A 6,171-nucleotide genomic window follows, 5' to 3' on the forward strand; every position below is an offset into this window, starting at 1 on the left:
AAAAGTGTGTCCGGCCAGAGATAATGCAGCGTATCGGGTAGTGTGGTGCACCCCTGTAGGGAAGTTAAAATATTCGAATAGCCGTGTCAACGGTAACAGGACACTTGGAGTGTATCCCGATTTTATACAACTTGAACTGGATACTTGTTCAAATACATTGTTCAATAAATATGGAATGCCCGCGGATCTTTTCTCGCTGGGAATGGAGGAAGGATCTCAGGGTATTGTATCATTGTGTTAATTATAAGTTGGTATTGTATATGCTCATACTCCTTCCCTTGCTGCAAGATGATCCGCTCTCCTCTCATCTATTGCTGTAAGATGGTGGCCCTTGTGATGCATGGAGCTTTCTCCCTTTAGTTCTGGCATTTTTGTAGTTTAGTCCACAGATATACCCCATTCCTTTGATATCAATGCATATGTAGTATAGATCTGATGTAAGGCCCCGTTCGGAAGCTCTCTGGCTTCCAAAAAACGCTGGCTCCCGCTCCTAATCTAGCCAGCCAGCTTCACGAAGGAGCAGGAGGCGTTCGGCTGGCTGCTGCGGCTCCTAATTCCCGTTCGTCCATGTAGTGGGTTGGTAGCCTAGGAACTGGCGGTAGATGGAGGATATGATCACGCGGGAACTTCGGGCGACTGCTGCAAGCGGCGATAGATGGGGACCTGCGGGATGAGGCGGAGATTCGAGGGGCAGCAGTGGCAAGGCGGCGCGGCGGCCGGCCAGCGACGAGGGCGGCTACCTAGGGTTGCGAGAGCAGAGGAGTTTGAGCGTTGTTTCTGCTGGGCTGGGCTTTCAGCGAGGGAAACAATTCGTCTCGGGGTACTTCGGGGTGGCATTCTAGCTGTAATATCGAGGGACTCCAACATCTGATTTTTGTGAAGCAAGGCCAACGCTGCTCCTCATCTCCGAGAAATTTGCACTGCGTATTCCTCGTCTCCACGGAGCCAGCTTCTCGGAGCAGAACCGTTCAGGTCAGCTTCTTGAAACGATTTTTGGAAGCTGGCTTTTGGAGAACTTCCGAACGGGGCCTAAGTCTTGCGAGTACTTCAGATGAGTACTCACCGTTGTGTTGCACCCCTTTTCTTCTACCCGATTGTTACGATTAGGTGATAGAGCGTAGGAGCCAGAGGATCCCAACGATGATTGCTACGTGGAATTTGAGATCGCGAGGAGCAGTTCGAAGGTCCCAGGCAGGAGGCTTGCCTTTTCGATCTAGAGCCGTTATTTGTTTCCGCCTTCTTAAGACACTTTTGTAATTAATTGTTTGTACTCAGACCTAACTCTTGATGTAATATCAGGTATTGCGACAGTGATTTGTAATATTTTGTTTCTTTGTTTATCCTTTATGTCGTAAAGTTGTGCTGTGATATTATATCCTGAGTCACCAATCTCGATCATGCATGCTACATGGATGTTTAGTGCACGATTAATTTCGGAGGTGTCACGGTAAAATGCATGGCAACAAGCAACGATCGACGATGCGTACCTCCGTCGTTAGCATTAATGCTAGAAGCATGCGGTGAAGCCTTGTCGCCAGCGAGTAACGGCGCTTGATTCGGTGGCGACAGGTCGCCAAGCCACTGGAAAAAGAGGGGAGGGGGAGCAGCGAACTGTTTGGGCAGTATGACATGGCGCCTTCGCTAAGCTACAAGATTCGTGCGTGAAGAGCCTACGGTGATTAGAACGTTCGCTGAGAAATGCAATTATGTGACGGATGCCAGATAGCATTTCCGTAAATTTTACAAGAATAGGATTGCTTCATGAAAACGCAGGTCATAAATTACTGCCGCTATTGCTTATGTGTTTCACTAGGGTAGAAGATGCCTTTGGACTGGTTGTCGAAGTGCTCGCGTGGGAGGAAGTAGCAATACTAGTGGTGGCACGTTGGAGGACAACGACAACCCAATGTCGGCCAAGGCGAACGGTAGCGGCGCGTACATGACTACATGGGCACCGGCATCTTGGAGGGGAGCACCGGCAGCTGACTCCTGGCTTCCCCGACCTTGGACTGGAGCATGGCCATGGCTGCCCTGATGGACGGCCGCACGCTTGGGTCCGGGTGCGCGCACCACAGCCCGACGATCATCACCCTCTCCACTTCCGCCGCCTTGTAGTCGCCGTTCAGCTTCTTGTCGGCGGCCTCAATGATGGCTCCTTGGCCATACGGTCCCAGGCCCACTCGACCAGTCGAAAGATCGCGCCATTCTTGTTTTTGTCGGTGTCGGAGTGTATGCTCATCGGCTTCCTGCCGCATGCCATCTCCAGCAGTACGACACCGAAGCTATACATATCGGGCTCATCACTCAGCACTAGCCATGCCGGTGATGATGCACTCGGGATCCAAGTAGCGTGGAGTCCCTGAGATCCCAGTCAGCGACTGCATCCTGATGGCGTGGTCTACGAGCCTCGCGAGCCCGAAGCCGCCTAGCTTGGCTCCAAAGAACTCGTCAAACATGACGTTGTTGGGCTTGATATCCCGATGCACCACGCATTGCTCCCACCCCTCGTGGAGGTAGAGCACTGCAGACCCAAGGTCCAACACTATCTTCATCCTTGTTGGCCATGTGAGGAAGGTGCCCTTGCCTCTATGGAGATGTATGTCGAAGCTGTGGTTGGGCATGAGTTCGTAGACCAGCAGGCGCTCCTCGTGGCCATGGCACCACCCGAGGAGCTGCACAAGGTTCCAGTGACGTAGCCTGCTTATCACCTTGATCTCTGACTTGTACTCTTTCTTTCCAGACTAGGATTTCTACTTGGAGTTCAAGAACCTCTTTATGGCCACCGCAAGCCCAGCTAGATCTCTAAGATAGCCTCTGTATACGGCGCCGAAGCCACCTTGCCCAAGCTTCTCCTCCGCGGTGAAGTTGCTCGCTGCCTCCACGAGCTCGCGGTATGGGAACCGCCTTGAACCCATCCCCATCTCGATCTCCGTCATCAGCTCTCCATCTGAGTATGTGTCATGGTCATGGTACTCCTCCTCCGTCCCCATGATATCCAGACGCCGACGCCGACGGTACACTACAAATGCCGCTCCAGCAGCCAGCTCCGACTATAACTGCTTGTTCGTTGACTTGGCTTTTCAACGAACAATCTAGCTAGCTAACTAGCTAAGCCTGAAAAGCCAAGTCAACTCCATGTCCATCGTTCTCAAAGCAATAAATTTTATATGACTGGGTGGGTGGAAAGGGTCTCCTAACTACATAGCTAGCTAAAAGGGTGTTTGTTTCCAGGGACTTATTGGTTTAGGGACTTATTGGTTTAAGGACTTATAAAAGTCCCTATAAATCCCATCAAAATCAAACAGGAGGGACTTATAGAGACTTAAAGTGGGCATTTGGGACTTATAAAATAAGACTCTCAGAAGGACTTATAGGGAGTTCTAGTTGTAATATGGTCTTTTAGTCCATGTTAAGTCCCAGGAAACAAACAGGTAGGGACTTTTAAGGACTTGGGATTTAAAAGTTGAGACTAAAAAAAGTCCTAGGAATTATGAACCAAACAGGGCCTAAGTCTGATGTGCGAATCTTTCTCGCACAAATAAAAGTCTGATTCCCGAATCGACGTGTCGTCCGACGGAAAGGGTCGTTCCATCAAGGGAAAAGTATATTTAGTGTCCTTAAATTTTTTCAAAAGTATAAAAATGGTCCGACTTTAAAACAAGCAAAACTTTGTCCTTCGGAGTGGTTTTTGACTCAGACACGTACATGGAAGGTGCTCGGTGTAATCTCATCAAGCGGCAGTGCACATTAGAGGTGGCGCACTCGAGCAGTAGCGGCAGGGCGTGCCAACGGTGCCCAGCAGTGTGCGGAATGAGCGAATACGGTGGCAGATGCAGCTGGCGTCGGCGCGGCTGGGTGCGCGACGGCCGGCGGCTCCATTGTGAGGCTGATGAACGACGACCTGTACAGGATGCCCTTCTGGTGTTTGTTGCCGAGGTGGTAGCTGCTGGAGTGTTGGAGGCAGGGTCAACGGGGTGAAGGTCCCAAAGCTGCTCTTGCGCTCTTGTCACTGCCACCGCTGGAGCTTGGGCACGAACTACTGTGTATGGTAGTGGATGGTGGGCGCGCGATCTCGTCGGAGCTCTAGTTCCCTGCATGTCCGCATCCCAAGTTCCACGGCGCCTCTTCAGACCTCTCCCAATGCAATGGTGTTTAGATGAGGTGCTAAGTGCATTAAATACCTTAGCAACTCAACTCCTCAATGCATAGGTGCTTAACTTGTTATTGCTAAGCACACTTTATTTAATGAGTTAACACCTAAAGTCTTTCATGCATTGGTCAAATTGTTTCATTTAAGTGGTTTGCCTAGGTTCTCACGCTTGGCATTGGTTCTTCCTGAGGTCACCAAAGTGCTCTCTCCCCTCTTTAAATGATGTGCCATGTCATTTTTCCGCTTATGTGGCATGCTTAGCACCTGTCCACGGTGGAGCACTGGGAAGGGCCTCATGGTCCGGTCCCGTGGCCTGGTCATCTAATGCGGCGGAGCCGCTTTCTTTTGCTCCTCGGCCGGCGCACGTTGGGACTGGCCATTGCCAATGTGGCCGGTGACAGCAGGATCTCGTCAGCTCGTCTCGGCAATGCCGCCTGCGCGATAACTGTTGGAAAATGTAGTATTTAAAAAAAGTTGACTACGTCACGCAAGATCTATCTAGGAGAAGCATAGCAATGAGCGGGGAGAGTGTGTCCACGTAGTCTCATAGACCGAAAGCGGAAGCGTTTAGTAACGCGGTTGATGTAGTCGAACGTTTTCGCAATCCAACCAATCCAAGTACCGAACGCATGGCACCTCCGCGATCTGCACACGTTCAGCTCGGTGACATCCCTCGAACTCTTGATCCAGTTGAGGCCGAGGGAGAGTTTCATCAGCACGACGGCATGGTGACGGTGATGATGAAGTTACCGATGCAGGGCTTCACCTAAGCACTACGACAATATGACCGAGGTGGAAAACTGTGGAGGGGGCACCGCACACGGCTAAAGATCAACTTGTGTGTTTATGGGGTGCCCCCCTCCCCTGTATATAAAGGAGGGGGAGGAGGAGGCCGGCCAAGGGGGAGGCGCACCATGGGGGGGAGTCCTACTAGGACTGCAAACCTAGTAGGATTCGCCCCCCCCCCCTTTCCTATTCCATGTGGGAGAAGGGGGGAAGGAGGAGGAGGAGAGAAGGAAGGAGGGGGGCGCCGTCCCCTCCCCTTGTCCAATTCGGATTGGGCCAAGGTGGCGCGCGCCACCTCCTGGTCGGCCCTCTCTCTTCTCCACTAAGGCCCATGAGGCCCAATAGCTTCCTGGGGGGAGGGGGTCCGGTAACCCCCGGTACTCCGAATCCGAAACGACCCGAATCATTCCGGTGTCCGAATATAAACTTCCAATATATGAATCTTTATGTCTCGACCATTTCGAGACTCCTCGTCATGTCTGTGATCTCATCCGGGACTCTGAACAACCTTCGGTACATCAAATCACATAACTCATAATACAAATTGTTATCGAACATTAAGCGTGCGGACCCTACGGATTCGAGAACTATGTGGACATGACCGAGACACATCTCCGGTCAATAGCCAATAGCGGAACCTGGATGCTCATATTGGCTCCTACATATTCTTCGAAGATCTTTATCGGTCAAACCGCACAACAACATACGTTGTTCCCTTTGTCATCGGTATGTTACTTGCCCAAGATTCGATCGTCGGTATCATCATACCTAGTTCAATCTCATTACCGACAAGTCTCTTTACTCGTTACGTAATGCATCATCCCGTAACTAACTCATTAGTCACATTGCTTGCAAGGCTTATATTGATGTGCATTACCGAGAGAGCCCGGAGATACCTCTCGGACAATCGGAGTGACAAATCCTAATCTCGATCTATGCTAACTCAACAAACACCATCGGAGACACCTGTAGAGCATCTTATAATCACCTAGTTACGTTGTGACGTTTGATAGAACACTAAGTGTTTCTCCGGTATTCGGGAGTTGCATAATCTCATAGTCATAGGAACATGTATGAGTCATGAAGAAAGCAATAGCAATAAACTAAGAGCATATCCAACCGTTGGCCCCCCAGGAGGGGCTAAAAATCGCCCCCTGGGGGCGCACCGGCGCTAAACCGCGCACTAGGGGCGTGATGCCCCCAGTCGCGGCGCCCATGTTTTTTTAAAAAGTCAA

General features: G+C 50.9%; 1 pseudogene; it reads right to left on the reverse strand.

The window, feature by feature from the left end:
• Positions 1-1,943: 1,943 nt before the first annotated feature.
• On the reverse strand, positions 1,944-3,879 carry LOC147978342 (L-type lectin-domain containing receptor kinase IX.1 pseudogene; annotated as a pseudogene).
• Positions 3,880-6,171: the final 2,292 nt, after the last annotated feature.

This window comes from Triticum urartu, chromosome 3A, assembly GCF_056163025.1.
Source record: "Triticum urartu cultivar PI428250 chromosome 3A, HENAU_Tu73, whole genome shotgun sequence".
Lineage (NCBI taxonomy): Eukaryota > Viridiplantae > Streptophyta > Magnoliopsida > Poales > Poaceae > Triticum > Triticum urartu.